Source organism: Neofelis nebulosa, chromosome 3 (genome assembly GCF_028018385.1).
Source record: "Neofelis nebulosa isolate mNeoNeb1 chromosome 3, mNeoNeb1.pri, whole genome shotgun sequence".
NCBI lineage: Eukaryota > Metazoa > Chordata > Mammalia > Carnivora > Felidae > Neofelis > Neofelis nebulosa.
The window spans coordinates 145,996,072-146,007,694 of NC_080784.1; positions in this window are offsets into that span (position 1 = coordinate 145,996,072).

The window sequence follows — 11,623 nt, forward strand, 5'->3', positions numbered from 1 at the left end:
TCAAGAAAGCTATTATGGCTTTGGGTCACTCTTGCTGATGCACCCAGGTATGTTTTTTCACTTAAATCTTTACTAGTTTCTCCCTCCATGGTACCTTCACACACTGCACGTGGGCACATTCCTTCACCACCGTGTAAGAATTATTAACCTTGTCCTTTTGTTCTTTTTCCTGAGGTTAATTACAGGGACCAGGGATGGGATGCAGGTTGATAATGTCTGTCTTGCCGAACCGGTATCAGATGTGAGGTCAACAGGCAAGGAACTAGGACCCCTGGATGGTGCCAGGACGCCGAGGACAGTGTGTTACCTGGAGAAGTTTCAAGCCTCCTAGAGAAGTTTCGAGGCCCATCCAGTTCCTGCCCTAACCCCCACATAATTTGCTAATCATACATAAACTATTCCTAAGCTTAACAGGGCAAGGCAGACTTGGGACTGATTTCCTGACTGCTGGTTGGGCTGCCCTTCTGATAATAAAGCTTTCTGTGAATTAAACCTGGTGATTCAGAGATTGACTCACTGCGCTTTGGGAACATGAATCGGATTTCAGGGTTCTGTAACACACTGAGTTAAGGAGAAGGGCCCATGTAGCTGGTTTGTGTTAGGTGGTTTTGTTTGTTTGTTGTTTGTTTGTTTGTTTCCTATAACTTTATGAGGAGGTGATGTAGGACTCAAGAGGAGTTATATTTCTTTCTCAAAGACTCAAAGATACCAAGTGGTAAGGTTGAGATTTGGAACAGGAACTTTCCTGACTTCAAAATTCTGTCAAAATTCCGTGCAAAGGCCCTGAGACAGAGGTAGGCATGGCATGTAATATACAACCGCAAGGAGGCCGTTGTAGCTGGGATAGACTAGGGGATGAGCTCAAGGAGTGATGGAGCCAGATCATTTCCCTGAGGGAAATGGGAAGTCACTGGAAGATTGTGCATAGAGGTATGACATGACCTTACTTATATTTGAAAGGGTAACTCTGGCCACTGCCTGGAGGAGAGACTATTGGGGGGGCAATGGAGAACTAAATAGAAGTGTAGGAGGGAGACGATGGTGACACAGATTGGGGTGGCAGCAGTGGAGACGAACAAAATAAGGAGATTCTGGACATATTTTGAAGGTGGACTTGACAGGATTTCCTGTCGGGAGAGAAAGGGTTGGAAGGAGGTTGTGAGAGACACCAGAGTCCTAGGTAACACCCTAGTTTTGGTCTGAGCGTTTGACGGCTGAGGTTGGGTGTGATCAGGTGGTGAGACTGTAATTGCATTGTATAAAGTTATTATAATATTGCTTCCTCCATAATGAAAAAAATCAGGTGAATAAAAAGCACGTTTGTACTTTAGCGAGTACCTAACGTAAGACAAGTTATAGCGTGTGGAGTGGCACCTCGAAGCTGCAGGACTGGAGAAGTGAGATCTTCAGGCTTGGGTACTAAGAGGGATCTGTCTTGCGGCCTGACTGGCCGTGCGTCCAAAGCAGCTGTGCTCAAGGAGGAGAGAAAGGACAGGGTGGGCAGATGAGCGAGCCGCCGTTTCTGTTCCTGTGTGGGGTCTGGCTTCTCCGGCTGCCCTGTCTTACCACGGGTAACCCTCCACATTGAAATTGTGCTTTGTATCTGTCCTCTCTCTCTCTGTTTTTCTCTGGACTTTGAGAACCTTGATGGCAAGAACTTGGTCTTTTTTTTTTTTTTTTTTTAATTGTGATAAAATAGACAACATAAAAATGACCATTTTAACCATTTTCAAAACGTGTATTTATTCATTTTGAGAGAGGGAGAGAGCGAGCCGGGGAAGGGCAGAAAGAGAGGGTTCCAAGCAGGCTCCGTACCCCCAGTGCAGAGACTGGTGCGGGGCTTGAGCTCATGAACCCTGAGATTATGACCTGAGTTGAAATCAAGAGTCGGAGGCTTACCCGACTGGGCCACCCAGGTGCTCCAGCATTTTAACCGTTTTTAGGTATGCAGAAGAACTGAGCCTTGATTAAATTCGGAGCCACAGTGCCTGTGTATAGTGAGCACTCAGTAAACTATTTTGGAATACACCACAGACAGACGTCTGGGGAGAAGGGCCTCTGCTTGTGTACCGGGGTTCATGCACCTTGTTGTCTGGCAAGTCCCTGTCGGGGGAGGGCGGGAGGGTGGCTTTGTCCAGGGTCTCGAGCTGTCTGCCATGGCCTGCTTTTTGGATCTGAGCTCAGGGGAATTTAATCTCCTTTTTCCTCCCACTCACACCCTGAGAGGTGGTGGTACTTTTATGTGTCAACCTGGCTAGGACATGGTGTCCGGCTGTTTGCTCAAATAACGACCATTCTGTGAGGATGGTTGTGGATGACATTGACATTTAAATGGATGCATTTTGAGTAAAGCAGATTGCCCCGCTGCTGTGAATGAGCCTCACGCAAACGGTGGAGGCCTGCGCAAAAGACTGACCGCCCCTGAGCAAGAGCAAGAGGGAGTCTTGCAGCAGATGGCCTTGGGACTTAGACGGCAGCATCGGCTCTTTCCCTAGGTCAGCCTGGCAGTCCGCCCTGCAGAATTTGGGCTTGCCTCCATGATTACGTGCACCAGCTCCTCAAAAGAAACCTTCCCTCTATACAAACACACTCATATTCTCTCTCTCTTTCACTGTCATGCGTATACATGCTGCCCCGTGAGGGTAAAGGGCCAAGCCCACAGGAGGAGACTGACATCGAATGCTCTTACGAAGAACCTTGGTGTTTGTGGATAATGAAAGGCCGAGCCAAGTGCTCCTTGAGCAGAGATGTGTGGCATGACTTTAGGAACTTGCGGCTGGTCTGTGAGTGTCGCACTGCTTCTAACTCGTGTACTTCAGAGAGATGCCCATGAGGAGAGCAGCCCCTTCCTGGCTCAGGACAGCCTTTCTTTTAACTGGGGCTGAAACTATTTGGGGGGAGAGTCCCAAAGTGGTGACCACCCTGCTTTGCTCTCCGCTGTCTCCTTTGCCCTCCTTTGGTGGTTTAAAAACGTGTTTAGAATTTCGAGGAGCTCCAACTCTGAAGATATGGGTTTGGATACCACAAAAGTGGTCTTTGGTTTAAAAATTTTTTTATGCTTTATTTTATATTTGAGAGAGAGAGAGAGAGAGAGAGAGATTGTGGAAGCAGGGGAGGGGCAGAGAGATGGAGATAGAATCGTAAGCAGGCTCCAGGCTCTGAGCTGTCAGCATGGAGCCTGATGTGGGGCTCGAACTCACGAACCGTGAGATCATGACCTGCGCCAAAGACAGACACTTAACCGACTGAGTCACCTAGGTGCCCCAGTTTTCAGTTTTAGATGCTCAAATTGAGACAGTATAAACCATCCTTCCATCCTTCTACATTCACTGAAGTGGAAGCCAGCAGTCTGAGAGGGGGAAAAATATACATCAACAGCAGTTTGGACCCAGCAGTGTTCAGAAGGCTGGACTGTTCTAGTCGACCATCTGCGGCGCTTAGGACCTTTTCAAGGATCCAGCAGGACGTCTGCCTGGGGAGTGGGTCGGTGGCGCCTGATCTCGCTTGCCTCTGCAGTCCTGTTGTGTTAACGGGCCTGTTTTACCATGCAGACTTGGAGAAGCAAAGGCAAGTTCCTGTTATGTGCAGGGAGGCTAGTCTCCCGAGGCAGAGACCGCTGATGCTGTCTGGGAGAGGCCTTCCCCTCGCACAGCCTGGTGAGTAGTCCAGGAGGCAGCTGTGAGGAGGGCAGTGCAGTCAGGATCACGTGTGTCAGGGAGCATGAGGCATGGTGGGTACTGGGCCCGCCTCCTACATCGTCTGAGGGAGTAGCTGTGAGGATTCTCTCCCAGAGGCCTGGGGTGGCTCAGGCTTCTCTGTCAGGAGGGGGGCAGTTGCTCTGTGGGGAATCTCAAGGCTCTGTGTTTGGCACTGACGTGAAGGTGCCCCTCTGTGGCAGCCTACATGGCTCCCCCGCCCACCTGGCTAGGGGGTCTTCTGTTGGGATTGCTCCTGAGAGGGGTTTCAGGCATATCTCCAGCTCCTCCGTTTTGCAGAGCAGGAGACAGTTCTGGACAGGTTTCCTGAAGTCATCCCGGTGATTTAACAACAGAATGGCAATAACATCCTGGTCAGTGGGCAGAGTGACGCCCGCTACGTGACAGAGACCCTGTTTATTAGCGGTTTGAAACAGTATTAAACCAGTGGGATAAACCTGCATTCTAGTCCCTGCCCCGCCACCATTTAGTTGCAAGAACTTGGACTCTCAGCCTCAGTGACCCTCAATTTCCTCATCTGTCTATCATTTACTGTATTCTTTTTTTTTTTTTTATTTTTTTTTTAACGTTTATTTATTTTTGAGACAGAGAGAGACAGAGCATGAACGGGGGAGGGGCAGAGAGAGAGGGAGACACAGAATCGGAAACAGGCTCTGAGCCATCAGCCCAGAGCCTGACTCGGGGCTCGAACTCACGGACCGCGAGATCGTGACCTGAGCCGAAGTCAGACGCTTAACCGACTGAGCCACCCAGGCGCCCCATATCATTTACTGTATTCTAAGCATCACTATTCTAATCATCGTACATACCTCAAGTCATTGAATCCTAAAATCAATCCAGTGAGATAGGTACTGTCGTCACCCCCACTTTAAAGATGAGAAAACCGAGGCACGGAGAGGTTAAGTCATGTGACTAATAAGGGCAGAGTCAAGAGAGCAAGCCAGACTCCAGAGCTCTTGTTCTTTTTTTTAATTAAAAACAATTTTTTTTAACATTTACTTATTTTTGAGAGACAGAGAGAGACAGAGCATGAATGGGGGAGGGGCAGAGAGAGGCAGACACAGAATCCAAAGCAGGCTCCAGGCTCTGAGCTGTCCGCACAGATCCCGACACGGGGCTCAAAACCACGGACCGTGAGATCATGACCTGAGCTGAAGTCAGACGCCTAACCGCCGGAGCCACCCAGGCGCCCCTAGAGCTCTTGTCCTAATCCCTGGGCTACGTGTGCTCTGACACCCTGGCCGTCCACTTATTGATGTGAAAGCTTTGTAACAGTATCCTTGAAATTCACCTGTGTAGTGTCGGACAAAGACTCGTTTGTTAAAACAGTTGCTTTTCAAGGCAAAATGAATAAATAAAAAGAGGTAGAAGGGACTCTACAGGTTAAAAGATTTAAGAGACATACCAACCAATTACAATGTTGGGACTTTATTTGGGTCCTGTTTCAAATATGCAAATTAAAAAAAAAGACAATTGGGGAAATGTGGACTGCGTATTTGATGATATTAAGGGATTAATGAAGGTGTGATAATGATAAATGACTTTGTCCCCCCTCCCCCTCCCAAAAAAATAGAATCCTTACCTTTTAGAGATAGATGCCGATGTAGTTACAGATTAGATGCTGTCTGAGATTTGCTTCCAAATAATCGAGAGGTTGGGAAGTGAGTGGGGAAATAGAATAAGATTGTCCATGTTTAATAATCATGGAAGCTGGATGACAAATGCATTTGAGTTCATTATACTCTGCTTTTGTTTGGCACTTTCCATTATAAAAAGTTAAAGAAAATCACCCTGTTTAAATTTTTGTTGTATTTCTCAGAAATGTTGAAAGCACCGTGGACCTACTTCACAGGACTAGTGGGAAGAAGGACAGCACCTAGGGAGAGAACAATTAGGATCTGCTTAGAGGATTCACCTTCCAAGGGGTCACTTATTTGAGGGTGATCCTGGGTCCTTTCCACGTGGCAGATGGAAGATTCTTCTGGGCCACATGAATGCATGTGCATATGAATGAATGAATGCGAATGACTGGTGTACAGGAAGAGAATGATTCTGTCACGAGAGCAGAAAAAAGAATCTAATCTCGGGGCCAAATATAATGATAAAATGATTCTTTGTTTCCCATTTAGCCAAATTGTGTATTTTAAAAAAGTGTTTATTTTTTTTTATTTTTATTTTTTTAACGTTTATTTATTTTTGAGACAGAGGGAGACAGAGCGTGAACAGGGGAGGGGCAGAGAGGGAGACACAGAATCTGAAACAGTCTCCAGGCTCTGAGCTGTCAGCACAGAGCCTGACGCGGGGCTCGAACTCACGGACCGTGAGATCATGACCTGAACCGAAGTCGGACGCTTAACCGACTGAGCCACCCAGGCGCCCCAAAAAAGTGTTTATTTTTGAGAGGGGGGGGGGAGAGAGAGGGCAGAGAGAGAGGAAGACACAGAATCCGAAGCAGGCTCCAGGCTCTGAGCTGTCAGCACAGAGCCCGACGTGGGGCTTAGATCATGACCCAAGCCGAAGTCGGATGCTCAACTGACTGAGCCACCCAGGCGCCTCGCCAAATTGTATATTTAAGGGGAGCTTTATCTACCACAGTCATAATAAGGACCAAAATACTTATACAGCATTCCCATTTGTCCTGGTGGACACCTGTCCACAAAGAGATTTACTAACACAAAAATCTTCACTCTGAAGGGATGTCCCCACCACTACACCTCTCAGAGCCCATACTCTGTTCTGAGCTCTATTGCCTTGTTTTGTGTGCTCAGCCCAGAATCATCCCAATTCTTCTGAGTTCCCTCTGAGGAACTGGCATTACTCTTCTGTCTCCAGGATTGTCTGTAACCTATGCCTGCCAATCACCGTATAGCATTCCTACGGCCACAGCATTTGTTTTGGAATGGGCATTTGACTCGAGCCAAATCAACCGGGCCCAGTCGAAACTAATCCTGGGACTTTTGTATGAGTGTGACTAGAAAAGACACACCATCCTTGAACCTGAAGTTGGGAACAGATACGTCTACCTGAAGGGAGAGCCTGCTTGATAAAGCAGAGTGGAGAGATGTCAGATTATGACAACATCATTTGAACCCCTGGGTCCAGCTGTACCTGAGGCCATACAGTATACTGCATGTGGTTTGCTAAAATCCTGAAATATAACCAACACAATCTCATAGTAGCAAAGCACATATGGAATAAAGATTCTATTATAAGCCTAGTGTTGCTGGGAAAGAAGAGATATTAACCAACCATAGATGCAGACGCAGAGTAGAAAAGTTTCTCTGTTGTAGTAGTTGGGTAAGGCACTGGCAGAGATCAGGACCAATGTATTAAACATTCTACGCATTCTTCCTGAGAGTTGAGAGAAACCAGGGGACTAGACAGACTCCTGAGCAGGTGAAACGCTGCTTGAATGTCTTGCCGAGGTGTGTGATGAGGTGACTTCACCCTGAGTGCTCAGCTGCCTTGTTTATGCTTGGCTGTAGCATCAGACATATCCAGATTGTGGTGATGAGTAACTCTGGGCTTTCCCCAGCTTCAGACACAGGATGAGTTCACATTTTATCTTTCAGCCTCTCAATACCCCAGTTGGAGCTTGTGAACAGAATGATTGAAGCCTAGCCTGCAGGTGCTGTGAATGTTTGACAGTATTTCAACATTCAGTAAATCGGAATCTCTGGGCTTGGTGTTATAGGTCAGGGTTGACAATATGTATCTTTGTATAGTGATGAGAATATGTATCATACCAGCTGTGAGAGCTTGGGCAAGGTATCTAAGTTTTCTGTTTAATTTCCTCACCTGTAAAGTGAGAATAGGGGCACCTGGGTGCCTCATTCGGCTGAGCAACTGACTCTTGATCTCAACTTAGGTCATGATCCCAGGGTTGTGGATCGAGGCCTGGGTTGGGCTCCAGGCTGAGCGTGGAGCCTGCTTGAGATTCTCTCTCTCTCTCTCTCTCTCTCTCTCTCTCTCTCTCTCTCTCTCTCTCTCTCTCCCCTCTCTCCCCCGCTTCTCTCTCTCTCTCCCTAAAATAAAATAAAAGTAAATAAAATAAAATGAAAATAATAGTACCTACCTCATAGGCTTGTTGTAAGGTTAAATAAGTTAATGACTTTTAAGCACTTTGAAAAGAAATTGGCACCTTATGTTAGCTATCATTATTACTGCAAAATAACAATTTTCTGCCTCGGACAAACATTTCCTCTAGAACCTGGAGATCTGAAACAAGACAAAGAAAAGGCAAAAATACGAGGATTTATGAAAATTGTGAAAAGCTCTGTGAGAGTGTGCAATACTTCTCAGATATCGGACTCTGAAGTCTTGTGTTTCAGTTTTCTGAGATACCGAGTCTGTTGGAAAGCTTGTCTGGAAGTTTCTTACAGGGGATGAAGGCATTGTATGTTTGTTTTAGGGTTCTGCTAGGGACCAGTCATAGGCAGGCTAACTAAAATCTTGTAACCACACCTACCCAGAGAGTGGTTTCCGTAAATCTCAGTAGTTAAGCTGGTAGGGGTTCGTTTCTTTGAAATGCTCAGGTAGCACGGGAAGTGGTAGTAATTCAAGACTTGGATTCAACTATAGCCAATGTCTCCAGGAGACGATGAGGGTTGGTAACAACCAACCCCTAGGTTTTCAGAGAGGAAATGGTGTTGATTTCCATTTGTAGAATGCTGTTGTTATAATTCTCTTTCCCTTCCTTTTTCCCCTCCTCTTCCTCCTTTCTCTCTGTGTTTCACAGGAAGTCTATATTCCCCTCTCCAGAAGTAACCGCTTTTAACAGTGTGCCATATATCTTTTGATTTCTTTTTCTGTATGTTTACACACACTTAGAAACTGTTTTGTAGGAGGGTCTCCGAAATTTGTACGTAAGTGGGATAATATTTTGAGTTGCCATTTATTTCTTTTCACTGAAAGTGAGCCTTTTCTTTCCATGCCAATACATGGAAATAGATGGACCGATCTCTTTCTTTTCAATCGTTGCTTCTTATTGCATTATGTAGGTACACCATAGTTTGTCACCACTTGATGGAATTTTATTTCCTTTCCATTTTTTCGCCCTTGAAAAATTCTCATAGCCCTCTTTGGGCACACACAGAACCTCTTTGCCATGTAAGGCACGTTTAAAAATAACTTGCTGAAACTGTTTTGAGATTTATATTACAGAATACATTTTCATTTCCCTCAAATCTTTCCCTCAGCTCCCTCGACCACAAAGGAGCTAAGATTAGTTCAAAGACTGTTTAGTGACTTGATATCTGAGACAGTGTTACTCAAAGTCGTGAGCCTGTGAACTCTTTTTTTTTTTACTAGTCCAGGATGAGATACGGCAACGTTCTGGTTGTTCCAGAACGTCAACCAGTCCTTATGGGGCCTTGGTGAGTGTGAACCTTTGGGTAGCCCTATTTTATTGTTGGTTAAAACCATTTCCCATCTTTTCAACAAAATATGGCCAAATAATGGTGATGGCCACAGAAAGGTGAAATGTGTATCTCAATAAGACACTCTACTCTTAAGACCCATCTACAAGTGGCATCGTGAGAACGGCAGCCAAAACCTTTTTTGAAATCCTAAGGATTTCAGGTAATTTCCTTCGGGTGTGTAGCCTGGCAACACTTTGTACCACTAGAAAATCGACCTCTTTCAGAAGCACCAGTACCGTTCAATTTAATTGGTCTGTTGAGTGCGCTTTGCTGGCAAGTCTATAGCTGAATGCCCGTCTCCACAAGGTGCTCGTCATCCGTATTTGTGGTTGGCATCTTGCACAGCCTGTATACTTCACTATCTTTGTTTAATGAGACACTTCTATTTTAAAAAGCATGAGGCCAGATCCGCTGAGTCAGATATGATATTATCTTTCAAGTGTACAAGCTCTACCACAAGGATTTGGGAAATTTATTACATGACACAAATGTGTCAGGAGCTCCCTTGGTGCCAACGACCACAAAGGAGCTAAGATTAGTTCAAAGACTGTTTAGTGACTTGATATCTGAGACAGTGTTACTCAAAGTCGTGAGCCTGTGAACTCTTTTTTTTTTTTTTTTACTAGTCCAGAATGAGATACGGCAACGTTCTGGTTGTTCCAGAACGTCAACCATTACAACTGTTCCATTCACAGAAAAAAGTCTTTCTGTGAAAAAAACACCATGAAAAAATTTTAGTTTTCAAACGTATAATGGATTCTACGCTCCACAATTGTTTCCGTAATGTTTTACCTTTTTATTAAAACTACAGTGTGCTTCGTGGCATAGTTGATTTGCATTCCTTGCAAACTCCTTTCTCTGTCCGCTGGTCTGTGAACCACATTTTAAGTAGCACTAGGATGCTTTATGAAGTTGAACGAACAAATGAATAAATGAAGCATATCTAATCTGGATTAAATGGCTTTTCAGGGTTGAGGTGGGAGGATGGAGAGAAGGATGAAATTAAGTCTTCTCTCTCAGTGGGGCAGTGTTCTTTACCTGCTTTTGAGCTCTCACAGAGAGGGAAGTTATTTAAGGCACACCATTGCCTGTACCACTACCCTTCCCCACTAAATGCATTTTCCTCTCTTGTTTTTGCCCTCCTTCCTGTTCTTCTCTCCTTTTTCCATGCTTCTGGCATGGAATTTAAAGAAAGAAAATATATACGGAAAGCTCATTGTTTTATGTTTCACACACAATGGAATACAACTCTCACCACAACTGGGTTAGGAAAGCATTACTGTCTACTTTGTAAATGCTCAGAGAAATTCAGGAACTTGGTCTGGGTCCTACATGTGATAAAGTGGCCGGCTTGGGCCTTGACTCTAGGTCTGTTTGGTTCTTTCCCAGGGGGGGTTGGTCTGCTACTCTCATACCCGAGGGGGTGCTAAGAGAAATCCAGATCCTGGGACAGGACTTGGAAAGTGCCCACGTTGACACACGCAAGTTCCATTTTGGAACTTTAAGATTCCATTACTCTCCCAGTCTCGGCACCTTCTTTAATTGCCTAAGTTCTGCTACGTCGTCGCCCACTTCTCCAGATTTGTTAGATACTTTGTGTCCCTGTAGGTTGTGGATGCCTTCATCTCATTTTTGCATCCCTCACAAGAGGGTATGGGGCTTTAAAAGCAGGACACGTGATGGATGGGTTGTTACACTGAATGTTAGTCTGTAAACTTCTTCATGTGCCTAAGATAAATATTAGATGAATGAGACCGAGTGAGACTCAGGCACTTAAGCTTTAAGGTGTGATATGAATCTGAGCATGCGTGTAATCCTATAACGCAGTGCGGAGAAAGGCATCGGGCAGCCCATTCTCCTGAGATGCACTCCTTGCTGCCCGTTACTACTCTGTAACCTCCTTGAGGACAGGAACGGAGTCTGTTTCCCCAGTGCCTAGCACATGCCCTGGCATACAGTTCCTGGTACTTGAAAAACGTGTGGAATTAATGAATGTGCTCAGCACTTGTTCTTAAACGGCTGTTCCTGGTGCTGTTAACTCCCACACGGTTCTTAGATCACAAAGTGCATCTTCTGCTCTTGGATTTCCTGGTCCTGATCCAACATTTTTTTTCTTCCTTTTTTATCCCGGCCAGCTCCTGCTTTGCATCAGGCCCCAGTCTATGACCAGATGCACAGCAGAGAGGACAGTGAGAGATGAGACAATTGTTAGAAGCACGGAGAAGTGAAGTATGAGGAAGCGATATGAAAGGAAGACCATGTGGCCCACGGAGAAGGCAGTCACTGGTGCAGACAGCTCATGCCCCATCCAGCTTGCCTCCAGCAGACCCACTGACTATCATGGCCTTCCCATCGATCCAATGGAGGAGCCAATTATACCTCTGAGCTTCCCTCTAGAAGCACTGAATTTGACAATGTGTATGACAGATCAGTAAAATTTGGGGGGAGGAGTATCCAGCGAGCACGGGCATGCTAGGACATCCCCTC